The sequence below is a fragment of the Leptinotarsa decemlineata genome, unplaced genomic scaffold (genome assembly GCF_025532065.1).
Source record: "Leptinotarsa decemlineata unplaced genomic scaffold, Ldec_3_MD MMD2_tig00003798_RagTag_RagTag, whole genome shotgun sequence".
NCBI classification, from domain to species: domain Eukaryota; kingdom Metazoa; phylum Arthropoda; class Insecta; order Coleoptera; family Chrysomelidae; genus Leptinotarsa; species Leptinotarsa decemlineata.
In genome coordinates, this window is record NW_027412596.1 from 892,687 (window position 1) to 915,921 (window position 23,235).

At 38.2% G+C, this 23,235-nt stretch overlaps 1 long non-coding RNA gene across 1 annotated transcript in view; it reads right to left on the reverse strand.

Moving 5' to 3' along the window:
* Nucleotides 1-4,725: 4,725 nt before the first annotated feature.
* Nucleotides 4,726-23,235, reverse strand: part of LOC141483657 (uncharacterized) — a 123,766-nt gene continuing 105,256 nt past the window's right edge. The window contains exon 3 of the long non-coding RNA XR_012466212.1: nt 4,726-5,144. This is a non-coding gene — a long non-coding RNA (uncharacterized lncRNA). The remainder of the gene's footprint in view (nt 5,145-23,235) is intronic.

Below are 23,235 nucleotides of genomic sequence, written 5' to 3' on the forward strand. Positions count from 1 at the left end.
AGGGTTCGCAAAGGGATAGCATCAAGTAGGACAGGGTATACACAGCGAAATGTGCTTTCTTCTGGAAGTATTTCACGAGATTCAAGTAAGTGCTATGTATGTGGTCGATTAAACCATAAAAGTTGTGAGTGTAGGTTCCGGAATAACAGTTGTTATAAATGCGGGACAAAGGGGCATTTGGCACCAATGTGCAATCGTTCTAATGTTAGCCAAAATTTTATAAAAGACATCGAATCCGAACAAACTGCCGAATTTATGTTTAAGTTAGAAAATATTGCAATTGATAATAAAGGAAATGTAAAACCCACCTATGTTAAATTGATAATTGATAATAAACCATTCAGTTTTGAAGCCGATTCCGGCTTCACGTATGCCGCAATTTCTGAAAGTTTATTTCAAAAACATTTTAGAAATAAGTTACTTCAGAAAAATGATTTGTTGTTAAGAGATTATGTTGGAATTTCGTTCAAGCCGTTAGGATTTGTAGAAGTTGGAGTATTTTACGAAAGTAAAGCTTACATGTTGAAAATATATATTATTAAAAACGAAGGTCCACCATTAATAGGAAGCAATGGATTAAAAATGTTAAACTTAGGAATAAGTAAAGTGAATAAGGTCGAAAATAATCTGAACAATATAAGTTTTACTGTCAATCCTGATAATTTACTAATGAAGTATAGTGCCGTATTTGAAAATAATTTTGGAACTTTCAACAAATTTTGAGTTTGAAATTAAAACCAGGGGCTGTTCCAAAATTTTATAAGGCTTGCCCTGTTCCATTCAGCTTGAAACCTAAAATAGAAAATGAATTAAAAAGATTAGTTGATAATGATATTTTAATGCCTGTCGAATTTTCGGAATGGGCAACACCCATCGTTCCGATATTGAAACAAAATGGTGGAGTTAGACTCTGTGGCGATTTTAAAATAACCCTCAATCCTCAACTGGAGGTACAAAGATACCCTCTTCCGAGAATAGAGTATTTGTTCAATCAATTGCAAGGTGGTGAAAAATTTTCAAAAATAGATCTTTCTGAAGCCTACCAACAAGTGTTATTGTCAGACGATAGTCAAAAGTTGGTTACAATATCCACCCACAAAGGGTTATTTTCTTTCAAACGCTTACTGTATGGAATACATGGTGCTCCATTTATTTTTAAAAATTTATTGGATAGTTATTTCACAATTCCCGGGGTAGTATGTTTCTTAGATGGTCTTCTTATCACGGGCAAAGATGACAAAGAGCATTACGAGAGATTAGAATTAGTTTTACAACGTCTCCAAGAATGTGGCTTGAAAGTCCGTAAAGAAAAATGTGCTTTCTTTAAAGATTCCGTTATATATATGGGTCACAAAATTGATAAAACCGGTCTCCATAAATCGGAAGATAGAGTTTATGCAATAAAACAATGTCCTATTATTGTAAATTTGTACAAAATGTATCAATGATTTTGCAGCCTTTATACTGTTTGTTAAAAAAGGGAGTTGAGTGGCAATGGACCACAGAGTGCCAAAATAGTTTTGAAAAAAATTAAAAAATGTTATTGTCAAATATGGTTTTAGCTCACTATGATCCGAATAAACCTTTGAAATCAACGGTGGATTCTTCTAATTTTGCAATTGGTGCAGTGATCAGTCATATTTATAACGACAATGTTGAACGACTCATTGCATTTGCATCTCGGATGTTGACATCAGCCAAGATAAAATATTCACAAATAGAAAAGGAGGGACTGGCTATAATATTCGGTGTGAAACATTTTTTTCAGTATTTGTATGGGAGAAAATTTTTTCTTTACTGTGATCAAAAACCATTACTTACTATATTTGGAGAAAATAAGAGTTTGCCTGTTTTCTCTGCAAACCACCTACAGCGTTGGGCTCACATATTATCAGCTTTTGATTATGAAATTAAATATATTCCTTCGAATAAAAATACAGCAAATTATCTTTCACGCATAAAAATAGAAAGGCAAAATAATGATTTTGGTGCATCAATTCACTATAACGAGACATTTGATTCTATGTCCTACTTTCATTTACTAGAAAAGGAGAATTTTCCGTTAAACTTTTCTCAAATTAGACAAGAATTAAGAGTAGATCCGATTTTGAGCAAAGTTATGTTTTATATACGAAATGGGTGGCCAAAAATTGTTTCAGAAGAACTTCAACCATTTTTTCTCTGAAATAAAGAATTAACAATAGAACAAGATTCTGTAATGTGGGGCTAGCCTATAGTAATTCCGAAAAAATTTGTGTCAAATGTTTTACCAGAAATTTACTCGGGTCACGTAGGTATAGTAAAAATGAAAGCACTAGCAAGGTTCTATGTATGGTGGTCGTCAATGGACGCAAACATTGAAGAAGTGGCAAGGACTTGTAAAATTTGTGCAAAATTTTCTAATAATCCCCCGAAAATGTCACTGAAGCCTTGGAATTGGACCAAAGAAGTGTGGACAAGGTTGCACGCAGATTTTTTTGGTCCAATCTTCAACAGTTACTTTTTAGTTTTGGAGGACGCCACTTCCAAGTGGATCGAATGTTTTCAAATAAATAATATGTCTTCCAAAACTATCATAGAAATTCTTACTAGTGTTTTCGCAAGATTTGGGCTACCCAGGGAATTCTGTACCGATAATGCTCAATCATTTTTGTCGGATGATTTTCATTTTTTTTTGAAAAAACAAGGTATCAAGCATATTACAGGAGCCCCATATCACCCTGCCACAAATGGGTTGGCAGAATCAGCAGTTAAAATAATAAAAAAACCCTAATTGAAGGTAAAGAAGAAGATAACGAAAGAAGTATCAATCATATCATAAATTGTTTTTTATTTTACTACAGAAATACTCCACACACTACCACCGGGGAGACACCGTCTAAATTACTATTGGGACGAAAAATGCGTACCAGATTCGATTTAATGCTACCTTCAGTTGAAAGAGAGGTTCATAAAAAACAGGAATATCAAATAAAATATTATGATTATAAAAAGGATATTACTTTTAGTGAACTCGAAAAGGTTTGGGTGCGAGATTTCAGACCGAGAAAGTCACCGTGGTGTGAAGGAATAATTTTAAAGAAAATTGGAAGTAGAACTTATATTGTAGAGGTAGAGGGAGGTTTAAAATGGAAAAGACACAAAAATCTGAAAGCAAATAAGACTTTTGAAACGGAAGGGAAGGATAAGGCCATTAATATAATACCTCGCTCTACCCTCTCAGAAAAAAATTAAGAAAATTCCCTCATCTTCGGAGGCAGCTGACATATTAGATTTTACCCGGGAAAATATAGAATCTGATAATGATAGAATTTTAAGACGGCGTAGTCAGATTCGGCCTCCAGATAAATTGACATATTGATATTGTTTGTAATATATTCATTGTATATTTGTATAATTTGTCTATATATGTATATATTTGTATATATTCCTGAAATTATTGGATGCTCCCATATCTAACGGTATTGGTTTCCGACTGCAATTGTTAAGAGGGAAAGGTGTTAGATATCGGATCATGTATAAAAACTAAGGTTTTTATTGTACATTTTTTTACATGAGCTACCGACTCGTGTGAAACGGAGTTCAGTTGTGGTTTGGTTTTGGAATTAGGAATATATGTATAGTTGTGAGCCGGAAGCGTTTTATTTCATTATAATACATAACTTTCTGTAATCTCCATCACTCGACTTCCGAAAGGAAGACGAGTTCGATGACCTGTGCAAGCTGATCTTCTGCTCCTTGGACTGATCTGAGTTATTCGATACGCGGTTTGGCTGGAGCTTGAAGCTGCGGTAGCTTTCCTCTTTTGCAGTTTTCGAGACAAAATTCTGAGGACGTTGGTAAAATACTTTCTGGAAACCACCACTCTGGTCAAAGAAATTTGATAAAGCTTCCTCGTCGAATAGGTGAGATCTTCTAAATTCAATCAGTTCTGCTCGCCTAGCACATGTGTAGTGGAATACGTCATCTGAGAATTCCTTGAAAGCTGAGTCACCCAGCAAAGTGTCTCTGATCTCATTCAAAGCTTCAGGGTACTTTGTGCTATTTTCTGTTTTCCCTCAGAGAACTTTTGCCGCTCTTTCAGCAATCTGTGCGGGATCGTTCCTGCCATTTCCTCTGCTTTTTTTAACATCGAACTGGCAAAAGATTTAGGTACTAGGCTTTCCAACTGGCTATTCACTTCAAGAGCGACAAATACCGACGAAGCCTGAAGATTTTCATGAACATCCTTATAGCTAATTCTGTTGCAGTTTGAGGTACCCTGCTTCTGACATTCTAGGACCTGCGCCTTGATCTCTGAAGCAGGAGGCGAAATCGCCGGAGCACTTTCCATAACCTGCGGAACTCGAGCAAGAGTTTCTGAGCTAACTGGTTATTTTGTTTTGAGCGGGCAACCCGCGCTTCCCATGTCGTGGGACCGGCGCTCGGATCAATGTTATGATTGCTGTCCAGCTCATCCTTCAATAAACTATCATTATCTCAACCGAACGACTCGCCATTAATCCATTGTCTTCTGCGTTCCTGTGTTCAATCTTGTCCAACAGGACGTGGAACATGTTCTCCACTCTATTTTCAAACTTTCCAATTCTCGATCTCTTGGCTGGATTGCTCAGCACCAAGCACTTTCTTTCACCAACGGCACCCTCAACGGACTCATCTAGATTTTGATCTTCCTCCGAAGATTCCGTTTCAGGGTCTAACAACTCTGCCGCACGCTTACTAGAAATGAAATGCTCCTTCAGTGGCACTAAAGCCTGCTGAAACAGCGCTACCTGGCCCACTGAGCCCTTAATTTTGATAAGCACTGCCGGAGGGTTCATGATGAAGGCTCTGCAGAAGGCCCAGTTCAACATTTCGACCTTGTAGTCTCGTTATTGCTTCTCCGGCAGGCTCTGTATCGCTGGATTGAAAACCCAAGCAATTGCTACTGTGGGCAGGGTAAATCTCAACTTGTTGAGTATCTGAAGATCTAGCTCGTCCCCAAAACTCTCCTCCTTGGAGAGATTTACCACCTTCCAATTTCTCCAGCCCGGTGGCAACCATTCTTCTGCTGCCAGTTTCAGGATCTTATCATGCTCCTCGGTCTACGCTGCTTCTTCCACCAATTCTCCCATCGTCACGAAGGCGGACTCTGGGACATTCATCTGTAATTTGAAAAGAAATTTCATGTTAGCAAAGCGCTTGCTGGCCCGCAAAAGAGGGATTGTCTGCAAGTGGGTGCAATAAGATGCTATAGTATGTGCATGCTACAACAAAATAATACTGTGTTATACACAGAATCACTGTTGCTTCGTCAAATAATACTGCTGGCATCAGCAATACTCCGAGCCTGGGGGCTGCGAAGACACTCCTCAAGCCGAAGGGCTGCTTGACAGAGTTTCAACAGACGGCTGCGCCTCAACCAGAGCCGTTTCGCCTCGCGGGGCGAGGCGAGTCATCGCGACTACTCGGGCCTATTACAACTACCACCAGTTCGCCCGTGGCTGCATCTCGCGAGCCGTGATAACCGCTGCTGCGGCTGGCGACACGCAACCTAACCTAAAACCAAGCTAAACCTCATACATTGATGTCTTACCTTTGAATTCTGATTTACAACAACGTTTGGGCACATACACACTACTCAATAAACAATAGCGTGTTTGAAGGTGGTTGACAATATTTCGTGGTGTATTTCATCAGTTCGAACTTCCATTGTCTAATATAATATAAATTGATTTGATAACCTTGAAAAAATCAAAAAGATTCACCAAAAATAACAATTTTATTAAACAAAAACTGAAATTACAAAGGAATAACATACAACAACCAAAAAATAAAAAATTCACATATTAATAAAAGCTGATAAAATTGAAAAAATTGAAAATATTACTAACAAAAAATGAAAAAATAAAAATTAAAAGATTTCAAACCAAGTTATGTCACAACGTTTCGATTGTTAGTATCCACAATCGTCTTCGGGTGATAACTGGACTTATTCCTCCGAAATCTGATTATTCATAGCACATTTGAGTGCTTCCACCTATCCCCTCTTCTCTCTTTCCACTTCATTGGTTTTGGAGGGAGATGAGCGTTAGGTTTCCATATGTTACGTATCTCTACGCTAGCTTGACTAAATGCGTTGTTGGACAACATATACGCGACTCCTTTGAATTTTCCCCTAAACCTAAAGAGGAACACTGTTTTCATAAAATTGTGTTCGGAATTTGTTTTATTTGTTTTTGGTGGAATAACTATTCTTCGAGTGTAATGAAAGAGTTTTTATTCAAATTATCTTCAGACAAGAAGAAACTACACTTCTCTGAACTTCTTCATAACAAAGCAGCCTTTTCAAATTAGGAAGATGAGGACAGTGCAATAGACGTCGAATACATACACTTTTCGATTACTTTTTTCAACTCGCTTGGTGTATTTTCGAATGGACTTTTCTGACGTATTCCAATACGAATATGAATATAGGTCATTAATTTCAAAAAACATTTGACACATGGAAAGTCAATCTTATACTTCCCCATACTCTACAGGTTTGTTCTGGTTCTGACATCCGAAACTGTTTGGAAACTGCGCAAGACATGATGCGTACAAACAAAAAAAATCAAACAGTCCGAAATAGTCTCGGGCACTTGATTAAACTAGAATGCATTTTGAGGAGACCACTGTGCCACCTATCGTATGTATGAAGAGTTGAAGATAAGAAAATACTGTTAATCATGTCCATTTTGTTATGTAGCGTATCCTTGTAGTCAGTTCAAATGTTATCTAATCTCATTCGTCAATTATTTGAATCAAATAAATAAAAAAACATCCTAGAAATTGCCCAAACAAAGTTCCACATGAATGCGCATGAGCAACGGAAACAGTTCTCAACAGTTCAGCTTCGAGAGCAAAAACGATTCAAAAATATACTAATATTTGTGTTAACTTGTACACCTCTTCTTTATCAAAATAAGGTTTTTGTACCAAGAGATGAACTCATATTATATCATAACTAAAAAAAGTTTCACATAAGATCAAACTAGATAAATAGCAAATGAGTATTTTTGTCACTAATAAATTGTGTGTGAGACTCTTTGAAGATAATTCAAAATGGAATCATGATTGATAAAAATCATATATCACGCACCACAATGAAAAAATCATATCCCACGTTTTTATGTGAAACGGCAGATATTTCAAAATCCTTTACCAAAAACAAATATTTGTTAGGGACCACCAAACAATTCGATATTTCTGTATGCCGTCATTTTTCTGTAAACAATACTGGTGTTTCATATTTTTTATTCGCGAATATTCTACCCTTGTTTGCTTTGCTTGTATATGTATAAATGACCCGTACCATAAGTTACTCTCACTGTCTACAACAATCAATTCATTCAATTAACTTTCTCTATGCTGATATTAGGAAACTGAAGATAGAACTGTATGAATTATGTCCAATTTGTTTTTCACATTCACAAAAATGTCCTTTTGAATCCCGGATGGGTAATACCAGTAATTTATTGAATTCATTCAATCTGATAAATTCAATCTGATAAATATTCAACTAAGGCATACTTGAAAAAATTATAAAAAACCGCTGAAATCTCTCAAACTTCTGTAGGAATAAAACAAAAAAATAATTGAAATTGGTCATCAAAACTATTGAGGTAAGAATTAAAAAAAATCGAGGAAGCAAACTTAAAATCTCGTTGAGTTACGATTCTCAGAAATTCTTCAACAACAAGAAAGGAATAGTAAAGAAAACAATATCGTCATATTCTTATTGAAGCATTCAAAAGATAACATTTCTTTCAATTTTGTGATGAACAAATTAGTGGGAATGAGAGTGAAGAAAACAGAACTGAATAACAGATTTCAAACAAACCCTTGTTCCACAAAAGTTGAGTTTTCTCCTTTCTTGAAGGAGATGAATGCCAATAATCTCAAAGAAACAATTTTATTCATTGTTAATAATTCAACTACAAAATAGAGACATGATTAGCAAAGTCTTATAAGATACCTACACTTTGCCAAATGAAATAAAAGTAAAATTCGTTTCATCAAAAATAATGAGTAGAATTCTTGAAATCAATCTTCCCTCAACCAGATATTTTTTTCAAGAGAATTTATCTAGTTGAAGTACGGGAGACCTAACATGGATAACGGACTGCGAATAGCCATGATGTTGTATTACTAGGTGGCAATATTACCTACTCAGAACTATGACCATATTAGTCGATCTCGTCGAAACCTGAAAAATAATATGTAGAAGAGACTGTAAAAAATAAATGAAAGCTTATCATCAACAATGTTTGAGAAACCTCAACTACCATTAAGGAGAAACATTTCTCTTTGAAATTATATTTATCGTTTTTCTAGAGATCATTTGAAAGATTATAGGACTTCACAATATTCAATAACGTCCGATTTGAATGACAAAAATATAACACTGTTGGATAGAGAACTAGATTGCTTATCAAACAATATATTATAAAACCCTTCTCTATTGAAAAATGTTGTAACGCCCTCTTGGTAACAGTTCTTATCAAAAAGTACTTTAACAGATACCTTTTCAAATAAATTTTGTCCAACCTCGATCTTTACCCGTTCAGAATTAAAGAAGCTGGTGACTTTTTGCGTTCACACTGCTAATAGTACTTAGTCAAATGTAAATTATACTTTAAAAGGATTACATATAATTTGAAATTTAGAAAAAGCCTGCATTGTTACTAAATTGAATATAGTGTCTGAAAGTAACTATTTCTAAAAATCTCAGAAACAAACTCTTTCTCAATTCAATATCACTGATTCTTTGTTAGAAATAACACAAGGATGATAATCGGAAATTTCTTTTTTTCATTAAACTATCAGGGAATGGAGTATTTGTATTATTGTTTCCCGGGTAAAATAAACCTCACGAAAGTGAGGTGGAATTATTTCATCGAAACTACAGCTATCAAATGCAGGTAAAACTTCTGGCTAATGACTGCTACATATTACTCATGTTGATAATTTACGTCATACCATTTCAGCATCATGTTAATGGGCGAAGTTCTGAATAATGAACTAGTTAATTGGCTCCATATCGTCGAACGGAAACGCATTCTAGAGCATTCAGCTAGAACTCCAAAGTCTTATTGTTTTAGTAAACCCATGATTGAATATATAGAATTTCGATGTCTCTCCATCTGTCAAAACTCAAATTTGGCTAAAATGATAAATAATATAGGTAGTTAGAAACGAATGAAAATAGTGTTAACAGAATGTAATTGAAAGTGATTTACTTTACCTAGTCATGAGTTTCCAATTTTCATAATCATCGCACCAATAACTTTACTTTCACAAATCCACAACCACAATCAAAATACAGCAAACCACAATTTGAAGAATATAACCCATGTTCAAAATTCAATCATGCCGATTAGCTATTTATTCTTTGAGTAGCGCCATCATCGCTGACAATTCTTCAAGACCCCGTATCCGTCATTTGAGCAAACTTGAAATTTTGGGGACGATTAGTGGTTGAGAATGTATGTACCAATACTTAGTAGTTTCAAACCGAAGCCCGGTTGCAGATACTGGGAATCTGATGTTAATCTTTCAAACTTACGTTGGGTTAAATTTCGCGGGCTACGTACATTCAATCAGCGATTATTCTTACGTTCTTACTCGTCCTGAACATATGTTCATAGTTTCAGCATGTTGAGTATGTTGGTGAGATGCATAAAGTTAGAAGCGTTTTACGTGTTCGGCAATTTTTTGCTATCGAAAATAATGGATTGAAGACTCTGCATCAAACTTAGTTGAAAAAATAAAATTGAGTGCTCAAAAACACTAGATATATTGACAGTAGCATACGATGATTGTACGCCGAGTCAAAAAATGTTAACGAGTGGTACAAACTTTTCACAGAAAGTCGAGAAGATATGAGTGACAGCGTTCGCCCTGGACACTCCAGCATATTAACAACCGATAACATGTTGAGAAAGTGAAAAAAATTGTCATAGAGAATCGTTGAATCATAATTGAAGAAGTTGCTGAGGATGTCGGTATATCCGCTGTCTTATGCCATGCAATATTTCTGAAAATTTTGGGCATGAAGCATGTAGCAGCAAAGTTTGTTCCAAAATTGGTGGATTTTTACCAGAAAAACTGTCGCATGAGCATCGCTTGGGAATTGTTGAACGACTTCAACGGCCATTCAGTTACAAATCATATGTATACGGTTATGACATTGGAACCGAAGTTTAATTGTCCCAATAGAAAAGCCCAGTGGAGCCAATACCAAAAAAATCACTTCAAGTTCGAAGAAATATCGAGGTTTTGCTTACCATTTTCTTCAATTATCGTGGCGCAGTTCATCAGGAGTTCCTGTCCCATGGTCTTATGATCAATGAGGAGTTATGCGCCGCTTTGTATTTAATTGTAAAAAAACAATTCATGGTATTTGCATCACGAGAAAGCACCTGCTCGGTCTTCATTATTTTTTCGTATTTTTTGACAAAAACAATACCGCAATAATGCCTCAGCCACCCTATTCACCAGATTTGCCCCTCTGCGACTTTTTCCTGTTCCCAAGATTGAGGAAGCTCATGGAAGAACGGCGTTTTGCGACAAAATAATATTCGAATTGCTGAGAGAGCTCAAGGACATTCCGAGGATCTCGGAAATGAATTGGCAACTCTGCTCAATTGAAGGTTGGTCGATGCCGATAAGGACGAAGTGGAGTTGTTCGCTAGTGTAAGGGACTATGTGACCCGGATGGGGTCAACAGATATGGAATCATCGGCAGAAGTTACTGTAGACTGGCTGGGTTGCTTGAAGCTCCACTTGTATTCAGGGAGTCGAGGAGCAACGCGACATGGTAGAAATGCTTGAGGCTGAACTCAATCCGTGTGCAGGCTGGGTGAAGAAGGAGTGTCAAATATACTTAGTGTTCTGGGAGAGGCTAGACGTATATACTTAGTTATTTATTATTCAAACAGGCCTACAAGGCCTTATTACATGAATAAAAAAATCGAATATAAATATAAATAGATACATTCATATGGCTTACATTTTAATACTTAATATATGCTCAATTGAAATTTATTATGAACTGTGTAACGAGTTTTTTGAAAGCGCTGAATGAAACTGCCCAATCTATATCCATCAGTAAGTTGAATGTATTGGCTAGTCGCAACATGATTATGAGCGGTGACCTAACAGTAGTACAAACTAGGGGTATATTGACTCTCCCGAGGGGTCTTCACCTTGTCGTGGTGGGAGAGCTTGCGTACTGTGATGAAGTTACGAGCTATGTCGGCCGCAGTTCAGCTACTGGTAGGGTCTCCCATGCCGAAGAGGCCGAAACAGAGCAGTCAGACTAAGAAGGACCCAAGTCTAATCCAAGGTGTTATGCGACCCGTGCCAAAGAATGAATGGTACCTGAGCCCCATCAGGTATTACTAACGGAACCTTTGGGATACCAGGCGACCTCCCGAAGTATCTGGCCTTATATCCATACAGGGGACACCATGGATGTGGACAACCCCCTTACCCCTATACTCGTGGGACTTGAATGGACCAAATAATTACTAGAACATCAGAGAAGGACTCTTCGAGCGACTCCTCACAAATACTATCCTGGAGGTGCAAACTGAAGAAAGCGAAGAAAATAGCTGCGGGAACGTGGATTGAAAATCCATGTAATACAAAGGACAACAGCAAACTAGAAAAAACTAAAGGAACCAAAAGGGCCAAAAAGAGACCTAGAGAGGATGTGAAAAGTTCCCCACAAAAGGTACTAAAAAACCCAGGACTTCCAAAGAAACTGGGACTTATAGTGAGGCTGCTAGGAGCTTGAGGTTGACGGTTGCTGACATGCGACACCCTGAGGTCACCCTGCGTTAGGATCAAGCAGACCTAATCCAGGAGGGACTTGTCCGCGAATTGAACAATACTCTCTCTGGTAACCTCGAAAATCTACAATTTAAAAACACCTAATTTGGCGCAGGGGTCCTATGGATGATCTGTGTGAATGAAGGGACGGAAGAATGACTCAGAAGAAGCTTTGGAAACTTGGGCAATCTTTGGGAGTGGGCAGACTCGACCGTGGTCGAGGCCAATGAACTCCCGAAAAGACTGAGAGGCCTAATTTTCATTCCGGGCCAAAAATCGAGATGGTTTCAGTTAGGACACGCCTCAGTGAACATAATCCTGCACTGGGAGTGGAGAACTGGATCCTCCTGCGTAGAAAAGTGGAAGAGAAAGAACAAATCCTAGCCTTCTCCCCGAATGGAAGTTCCTTCAGGGCCTTGGAGTTCAAAGCCTACTATAAGCTGGGCATGGTCATCTTCATCTTCATGGTCATCTTCTCTCACCAGCAATGTTGAGAGTAATACAAACAAACCTGACACTCAGTAAGGGGGCCTTGGCTGTCCTTACCAAATTGATGGGGGGGGGGGTTTGATTTTGCTCTCATACAAGAACCCTGGGTGTACAGGGGGAAAATAATGTGATTGGGGGCATAAGAGGGTAGTGAATTTATAACAGAACCTCAGAGACCCCAAGAACATGCATAATTATCCGTAAAAGAATAAATATACTGCCATTGAGTAATTTGTGTTCCAGAGACTTGACAGCAGTCAAAATGGAGACGGCTGGCGGGGGCGGACCTGAGGAAATCATCATTGGATCAGCATACCTTTCTTACGACAGTCCGTAACCACCAACAACCAGGGAAGTGAAAGAGTTGGTTAGGACCTTCCAAGCAGAGGGACTACAACTTATAATTGGCTGTGATGCCAATGCACACCACCTAACCTGGGGACGCACCAACACCAACGAAAGAGGTTAGCAACGAAAACGGCATTTTATCATGGCAAATAACTTGGACATTTCAAAGTTCTCAACTTTCGTAAATGCGAGAGGTGGTGAAGTAATAGACGTAACGATAGGAACTACATTTGTAAGTAACTATGTTCGGAAATAGAATGTGTCGGATGAGGAAAGTTGTTCAGACCATCAACACATAAACTTTGAAATCGGAGGTATTTCAGACCTCAATCCTAACGTATCAAAATCCCCGGAAAACAAACTGGGGAGCCTATGTAGTGAACCTAGAAACCTGTTTAAACCGCATGGATTTTGACATCAGAGACCCCGAAAAGGGCATCCAGGGAGGACTGGAAAATGACAGTGATGAATGAATTGATAGATCTGGAGAAAATTTAATGAGCTGTGAACTCATTTCAACCCTATAAGTCGCCGGGACCTGATAGCATATTCCCAGTAATGCTCCAAAAGGGACCAAAAGTTCTTTTCAAAACATTCTGTATACTGGGACACATACCAAAAATTTGGAGATTGATCAGGGCCACCTGGGAAAATCGTACAGGACTCAGCGAAGTCCTTGAGACCAATCAGTCTCATGTCATTTGCGTTGAAAACGCTAGAAAAACTACTTGACAGCCATATTAGGAACGTATCAATGGCTATCAGACCATTACATCGAGACCAATATGCATACAGGTCAAGTATGTCAACAGAAACGGCTCTTTGTAGGGAAACACAAAAAGTAGAACATACTTACAAAAACAAGGAAGTACTTTCAGCTGCTTTTTTGGATATTGAGGGCACATTTGACAATACGTCGTTGGAATCAATCATCCAGGCGTGGAGGAGAAGAGGGATCGACAAGCTGCCAAACTTCCCTGCCAAAATCATAAGCCGTGAAGAGTGGAAGACCATTGGTCAACCCGAAAACATGTTTGGAAAAACACCTGGTATACAGGAGGATCGAAAACCAAACATGGAACGAGAGCTGGAATATACCGAGTGGATAGAAATTTAAACTACATTTATCCGCAAGGACTATACACATCCGTCTTTCAGGCGGAAGTGTATGCTTTCTTGCAAGGCTGATTAAATTGAGACCTCAAAGAAATAAGCGGATCAATATTTTAACAGACTCGAAGAGCGCACTAGGGGCTCTGACAAACCCGAAAGTGACATCAAAACTGTTCTGGGAATGCCATGAAGAGCTGAATGAACTTGCAAACAGGAACAAATTAACTTTGTGCTGGGTGTCATTCAGGACACCCTGGGCATTCAGGAATCACAAGTAATGATAAAGATGATGAATGCGCTAGACCGCCAGAATGTCATCTTGAATTCTTTCAGGTTTGGAGACCAGCTCCCCTACCCTTTCGACTGATTGTTGGTCTCGAAGAGGACCAATGGGTTCATGACTGATTGATGACGGCATGAAGTCCTTAGACATCAGTGCCGTCCTTCACGGGATACCCTTACCTGACTGGGGTGGGATGGATGAGAAAGTTATTCATTCGTTAACGGGGGACATGGGGGCCTCATTCGAAAGGGTCGGGGCCTTCATTATCGGGAGGGGTCGTCTACGGCATAATCTGTGGCTTCCCTAACTAACGGGTTTTCATGAGTTTCCGTTTTTTCATTCAAAAACTCTCTCATTCCTCGACTGGATGGACTGCCGAATGGAAGGCAGCTGCAAATCTCTGCGGATGGCTTCATTCCGCACGAACGAAGGAGCATTCACAATCATCCTAGTTAACTTATTTTGCAACCTTTCCAAAATGGAAATGTTGGACGGAGCCGCTTATCCCCAGACGCCTGAAGCATACATGATGACAGGCTTGAACATCGTGTTATAGATCATGATTTTGTTCTTCGTGCTCATTTTTGATTTTCTGTTGATCAGAGGGTACAGACTGGCTATCCAACCCTCGATCTTAGACTTGACGCACATGATGTGCGGGTTCCAAGTGAGCCTACTGTCTATCAGAAGGCCGAGGTACTTTACCCGCGCTTGCCAGTCAACCTCCCTTCCAGAGATTCTCACTTCTCTGGCCGGAGAATATAGTAATCTTCCCATGGTTATCGCCTGAGTCTTTTCCGGGTTTACTCAGATCTTCCAATCGAGGTACCAGCCTCGAGGTCGTCCAATGCACGTTGCATATAGACGACGCCGAGCTCTCGACCCATAGAAGATTAGAGAAGAGCCGTGTCATCGGCGTACAGGGATATCTTCACTCGCTCGGACCTAGGCAGGTCGCTGGTATAGAGTGAATACAGCGTCGGAGAGAGCACGGCCCCCTGTGGCACCCCAGCGAGGATTTCTCTGCTATCAGACAGAGAGCCCTCTACTCTGACCTGAAAAGTTCTGTCTTTCAGGAAAAACCCGATCCACCGGATCAGGCTCCGAGGTAGGTCGAACGTGTTTAGCTTGTGCAGAAGGCCTTCGTGCCATACTCGGTCGAAGGCCTTCGAAATGTCTAACAGCACAATATGCACTTTTTTGTTAGTGTTGAGCTCGCTGATGGTGTTATCGACCAACCTTAGAGCCTGTAATTCAGTGGAGTGATCTCTCCTGAAACCAAATTGTTCGTTAGGCAGAACATTTCGGTCCTCAACTTCTTCGTTGAGTCTTTGCAGTACAACTCTTTCAGCCAGCTTAGCCGCCGACGAGAGTAGACTGATCGGGCGATAATTCTGCTGGTTCTGACCCTATTTTGGGAGCATGACGATGATCGCATGCTTCCACCTTCTAAGGAAGTGTCTGAGGGCCAACGAACTGTTAATTAGGTTCAAAAGAAATTCAACGCAGTTCTCCGGGAGTCTCTTCAACAACTTGTTGGTTATTGAGTCCACCCCCGGAGCCTTCTTGGCCTTTGCAGTCTTGATATGACCCTTCAGTTCTTCCATAGAAGCCGGACGGATATCGTCATCCTCATCTTATCTGAGGAGTCGGTGAACCCGGTCTTCCAGCAGCATATCGCGATCGATGTTGTCGTTGTCGTCAACGTTAAGTTGAAACTGACGTTCCATCGTGCCTGCAAAGGCTAACGCCTTGTCGGCGGGGGAGTAGCACACTCCGCGCTCTCCGTGAATGGGTGAGAGAGCAGTCTTCTTCCTCCTGAGCCTACGAGTGACTCGCCAAAGCTCGTCACTCCCAGGTTCGAAGGATTCCAAGAGCTCTTCCCACCTTTCGTTTCGATGCTCAATGATGGCCTGTTTGACTTGATTGGCCATCCTGTTCGCCGCTGTTTTGTCCCCTGGGAAAAGGGTTCGCTGATAGGCGATTTCTCTCTCGTATCAAAGCTTTGATACGAGGGGGAAACTCGTTGTAGCTATTCAGCGGACACTCCTCCCTGGAGGTGGCCGCTCGAATCGCATCATTCACAGAAAGCTCGAAACGCTCAACTGCCGCGTCGAGTTCGTCGGGAGAGTAGAGTACCTCAGGAGGGGTGCGCATCTCTTCGAGCTGGGCTGTGAAGACATCCCAGTCCGTCTTGGATCTCATGCGATAATCAGGGGGAGGAAGATCATCGCCCAATACCAGGATTACTGGATTATGATCGGAATCCAGTTCCGACAGAACGTAAATTTCGCATTTCTGAGAAGCACGATGTCTAGTACATCAGGCCTAGACTGCCTGCGATAGTACGCAGGCTCATCTGGTCCCAGCATAAGATATTCATGCCTGTCCACATGCGCATGGAGCGCTTGGCCGTTTCGATTTGTGGCTCTGCTCCAAGGTCAGTGTTTGGCATTGAAGTCGCCAGCAGCAATTATCGGAATATTGCTTCCCATCAGCAGTTCATCCAGAGATTCTGGGAGTAGACGAATGTTCGGACAACCCCTGCTCAGTTGAATTTCGACCCCCGCGGCCTCAGTACCGTGTAATCGAGCACTGTCAATGCCGTATTGGACACACTGTAGGGATCGTTTGACAAAAATGCCAACTCCCCCTCCAGCACGTCCAACACGTTCTCTGTGAAAGAATCTGTAGTTTGGAATGGCATGCGCTAGACGCGGATCATCAACTTCATATATAGGTCCTGAACCAGCTGGGGATACCAAAATCATTGGTACGAAACCAGATTAGGACATGAACCAATAAGAAGCACACAGAGTACTGGACAAAGGTACCTGGCAACAAACACAGTAGAACCTTCATTAGAGAAAAGAACCGAAGAACTACTTCAATATAGAAGGGATTGGCTCAGAATGATTACAAGGTTACTAACCGGTCATTGTCCGCTTAGACCGGAATAAAATGGTGCTGTACAACGGAGACCTCAGCTGCAGATTATGCAACGAAGGGATAGAAACAGCTTTACACATCCTATGCGAATGTGAGGCACTGAATTACAGGAGGCAGGCAATATATGGATATACTAAATCACGTCCAGAAGAATATGACGAACATCCAACACGAAACCTGTACAAACTAGTACAGGGAACGAGACTGATGGAATGGGTGTCATGAGAAGATGGGAGAATAAACGCAATAAGCCCAAGAGGCTGCACTATTTTCTGGAGACTTGGACTGAATGGATAAGTCAGACAGCTCCCAAGGTACCAAAAAAGGGTATATATATCATTCTTTTTGCAGGCACATTACATCTTATCCTTGGGAGGAGTTCAGGAGACTTGACTCCATGATTCAGTATTTTGAATAGAAATATCAATATATTTTGGTTTCTTCCATTGTCCAGAGACAATATTCTGAATTAATTTCTCAATTGTGTTGTTCTAAATATTCTGTAGTCAGGATAGATACGATATTTTTTGTAGTACAAAAATCTCAAAAATTTGTTTTGAATTTTTTCTACTTACAAAAAGTGTAGTTTAATATCCTCCTAACCAAATTTCTGATCCGAATTCAAGTTTCGATCTGGCTAATGTGTAGTACAAAATCTTTATAGCTTCTTTATTGGAAAATATTGTTTGTCTTACTATGAAGCCTAACATACGGTTTGTTGATTTGATTATATTTTTACATGGTTTGAAAAGGATACTCTATCATGATATGCAATACCCAGATCTTTCATTTCCATAACGCTTTTTAACCCCTCTCCTTGCATCATGTAATCAAATATTATCGGATCTCTTAACCTTGTTATTCTCATAGCACTGCATTTTTTAGATTGAAAAATAGTTTATGTTTATAACTCCACTCGCAATCATATTGCGAGTCTTTCTGCAACATAACACTGTCTCTGACAGTTTCAATTTTTTTTTATTCTGAGATCATAACAAACAAACAGCTTGAGTACCTGAGAACTGAGGGCAAATCATTAATTAACTTAACAAAGAGCAAGGGTCCTAATTTGGATCCTTGTGATACTCTAGACATCCTTCATATTTCCCCGAAGAATTTCCATCATGTTTAACCAGTAAAAATATTTTTTCAAGATAACTTCCGAACATTTTGAGTGTGCTATCAGAAAGTCCAAACTCATTCAACTCTGTTAATAATACATCGTGATCAACTTTGGCGAAAGCATTTTTAAAATCAGTAAATAGTACATCTAGATGTGACTTACTCTCAAGTGTTTCGTACCCTGTAGAAACAAAGATGGATAAATTTGTATTAACATAATTTTTGGAAACAAAGCCATGTTGCTGAGGCATTATACTGTTCTCAACATATCCATATAATCTTGAATATAGTTCAGATAATTTAGAAGGTGTCGGCATTATTGATATGAGTCAAATACCACCTGATTTGAAAATGGGAGTAACTACAGCCATTTTCCATAAACCCGGAAATTCATTTGTTGTCAGGATTAAATTGAAGATATGTAGCAGAGGTGTTGCGAAGCACTCATTTACACTTGGTGTAAATAGATGGTATACCACATAGGGTGATATACCATCTATTTCAGCTGCCTTCTTTTCAGTTTTCAGATTGCTCATTCATATTCAGACTGTGTAACTGATTGCATGCTGAACGTATCATTTGTTACCGAAAAACCACTCACACAGTCAGAATATGATTGATCGATGACTTTCTTTTTGAATAAACATAGGCAAAAAAACGTTGCGAATGCTTCCGCTGTTTCATTGTCTTCAATTTTTTTCCCTTTATATTCATAGTTCCCAGTACTATCATTTTTATTTTCTCACCCAATTCCAAAAATCATCAATATCTGTACCCAACCCACCTTAAATTTTTTTTATTGAATACTCTCTCCTCTAATCTTATTAGTGTTTTAATCTTCTTTCTTAAACTGTTGAACTGTATTGCATAATAATCAGGTACAAAGCTTAATTTCCTAAACCTCCCTTTCTTCTTCAGCGACTCTTTAATTTCCTCCGTAAGCCAAACCTTATATTTTTTAGAGTTTTTATATACATTGTACTTTGATACACATTCATCAATTATCTTATTCCATTTACCATAAAAATTTTCAACTGCCACATCAACATTTTTTTCTGATGTCACATCAGACCAATCGATATCTCTCACCATTTCGCAAAGCCTATACAATTCAGCTTTTTTGTAACTGTATTTGAATTCTTTTATGTTTTGCTTTTGTTCATGTCTATCAGTATTTATGTTGATTATAATATTGTTGATATATTGATAGCTGATATTCTGATACACGGATCAAATACCCGGAAAAACCAGTTCAGCATATTCCTATCCGTGAAAACTTCAGATTTCATATTCGATACCTTAACGGGGAGATGAGGTCAACTAAGAAGAAGAAGAACTCAGGTAAAACTCAACAACATTTAAATAGTAGGTAGTAGAGGGTTTATGGACTACTCTATTTCTGAACACATAACGAATACCATTTTACCATTATAGTAAGAAGTGAGTTGAGCAAGGTCAACAAACTTCTGAACACGTAACAGCACACCTTGATAATAACAAATGAGATTTTGTCGAAACGTCGGTGAAATTAGAGATAATATCACATACACGGATCAAATACCCGGAAAAACCAGTTCAGCATATTCCTATCCGTGAAAACTTCAGATTTCATATTCGATACCTTAACGGGGAGATGAGGTCAACTAAGAAGAAGAACTCAGGTAAAACTCAACAACATTTAAATAGTAGGTAGTAGAGGGTTTATGGACTACTCTATTTCTGAACACATAACGAATACCATTTTACCATTATAGTAAGAAGTGAGTTGAGCAAGGTCAACAAACTTCTGAACACGTAACAGCACACCTTGATAATAACAAATGAGATTTTGTCGAAACGTCGGTGAAATTAGAGATAATATCACATACACGGATCAAATACCCGGAAAAACCAGTTCAGCATATTCCTATCCGTGAAAACTTCAGATTTAATATTCGATACCTTAACGGGGACATGAGGTCAACTAAGAAGAAGAAGAACTCAGGTAAAACTCAACAACATTTAAATAGTAGGTAGTAGAGGGTTTATGGACTTCTCTATTTCTGAACACATAACGAATACCATTTTACCATTATAGTAAGAAGTGAGTTGAGCAAGGTCAACAAACTTCTGAACACGTAACAGCACACCTTGATAATAACAAATGAGATTTTGTCGAAACGTCGGTGAAATTAGAGATAATATCACATACACGGATCAAATACCCGGAAAAACCAGTTCAGCATATTCCTATCCGTAAAAACTTCAGATTTCATATTCGATACCTTAACGGGGAGATGAGGTCAACTAAGAAGAAGAAGAACTCAGGTAAAACTCAACAACATTTAAATAGTAGGTAGTAGAGGGTTTATGGACTACTCTATTTCTGAACACATAACGAATACCATTTTACCATTATAGTAAGAAGTGAGTTGAGCAAGGTCAACAAACTTCTGAACACGTAACAGCACACCTTGATAATAACAAATGAGATTTCGTCGAAACGTCGGTGAAATTAGAGATAATATCACATACACGGATCAAATACCCGGAAAAACCAGTTCAGCATATTCCTATCCGTGAAAACTTCAGATTTCATATATATATATATATATATATATATATATATATATATATATATATATATATATATATATATATATATATATATATATATATATATAAATCAAAAATGACACAATTAGTGGACATAACACTCCAAAAAGGGGGGCAAACCGCGGACACGTGTTTCTGGCTATTGGCCTCATCAGCGCGGTGCAGCCAAGTGTAAAGGTGGGTAACACTTGTTTGCCTAAAGCAGGAAACAACACATATGCACGGAGTCAACAACAGGAGCCAACCCCACATTTGTGGTTCCAGTTAGAAGACCTAGAATTCCCAGGCTACATCTAACATGACCACGTAGGTAGCTATAGCTATCTGCGTGATATCCGGGTCCAGGATATAAATACAGACAAAGATTTTATGGAATGTGTATGATGTTTTGGAGTGTTATGTCCACTAATTGTTTCATTTTTGATTTGTACATCATACACACTCGATACAATCTTTGTCTATATACAGGGTGTTCCTTAAACACATGCTAATATTTAAGGAGGTAATTTTTAGACCCATTTTAAGGAAAAAACATTTTTCGAAATTTTTCAAAATAACAGTACTTTACTCTTGTCTCAAAATCAAATATTTGAAGACTCCTTGTACATATATTACATGTGTTTTACTATATTTTGTTGGTGCATCTTTAGTTTTAGGGGATGCACAAACTTTTATCAGGAATAAATTTTTGTCGAAAAACCCTTAATGAATAAGTTTCCCTCATGGTGCATACTTTGGGGATGACACTGTGTATACAGAGCTTTAATTACCCGTTTCTGACAAACTATTTAACGGATCAACCTGAAAATTTTACAGTAAAATATTTCAGACGAAGCGGCGTTGTTGCTTCTACTATAAAGTAGCGGCTTCTTTGATTTTCCAAATAGAACACCCCGTATACATATGATTCATTATCCCTTTGTCAACAAATTCATATACTATTTCCCTATACGTATCTATTACCGTTTAGAAGATATAAATTGATTTCGATATTTTTTTTTACCAAACATGAACTTTTATAAATGCTGATAATCTTGAACTCTCTTGCACTAAAACGATCAAATTTGAAATATAGTGGAGTGATACTATGAGGATCTTCACTCCGAGTCATATTTTCATTTGACTCATACAGGGTCTTCAAAAAATTCAGATACTTTGATCTCATGAAAAAATTAGTGGAACTCAATTTTTTCAAATGAAACACCCTGTATATTTTGAAATTTTTGAGCTCTACATCCAATTTTAGATCAACTTTGTTCAGATAATACTATTTCTATTTTGAACCTTTTTTGAGATAAACTGTTTCAAACGGAAACTGACGTGGTTTTCTTGCTCGTTTTTTTGAATTCATCACTTATTTTGGATATTCAACATTTTTTTATACTTAGTTATATTTATTTTTGATCCAGTTTTTTAACTGTCTCAGATCAGTCAATTCGAAAAAATGAATAAACCAATTATTTTACGTCAGACTTCCGTTGGTGGTTTTGACTGATTGTGATATCTACCAATTATAATAGAATAATGTCAAGATTAGGTTACTGTAATGACGATTTTTTGAATTTATTGATAATTTATGGTGAGTGCAATAGAATTGCAACTAGAACATGCCGAGTATTTCATGAGAGATATCCAGAACTTCCGAAGACGAATAGTAATGTGATAAATCGACTACTAAAAAACTGTAGGTTGAATGGAACCTTCCGTCCAAAAATCATTCGTAAGAAGACTAAAGTGGATGATGATGACAATGGTATAACAGTTTTGGGATACTTTCATGCATTTCCAAATTCTTCTCTGCACGAGGCTGAAGGGGAGATAGGTATACCCTACGTGACAATTTGTCGAATTTACATGAATTAATTTCTTTGATGAAAAGTGCGAACAGTTATAATATAGATTCATTGTTTGAAATTTTTGGAAGTAAATGTTTGTCATAAATATATACTTTTTTCGTAATTATCGAATAATTTACTATAATTTCTGTGGAACATGAATAAAATTGTTTGTTGATAATTATAATTGGATGGATTAAAACGATTGTTGATAATTTCAATTCTGCGCTAGCGTCGAGCGGATTCTTGCAGAAGCTGAATTTTCAAATCTGGCAACATGATAGTCTAGTGATAGTAACACAATATTCCATCCGACCGCAGCGCCGAATAGAAATTATCAACAATCAATTCATGTACCTAGTTATTTATATGGTTCATTAAGCAGGCATTCTGACATACTTACTTATGGTCAATTTGAGAATCAACTCATTCAACATACCTTGACACCGTACTTCCAAATTTCAAGGATGTTTTTGTTTTCTTATCTGAATGGAATTTTACTCTTTTCAAATCATAATATTCATCAATTTAAGAAAGAAATAAAATCACAGATGCTTATTACTCAGGGCTAATCCTTAAAATTCAATGTATGGTAGTGCAATGGAATTGTTAAATTAACCAAAATGATGTTAAGAATATTAAGCG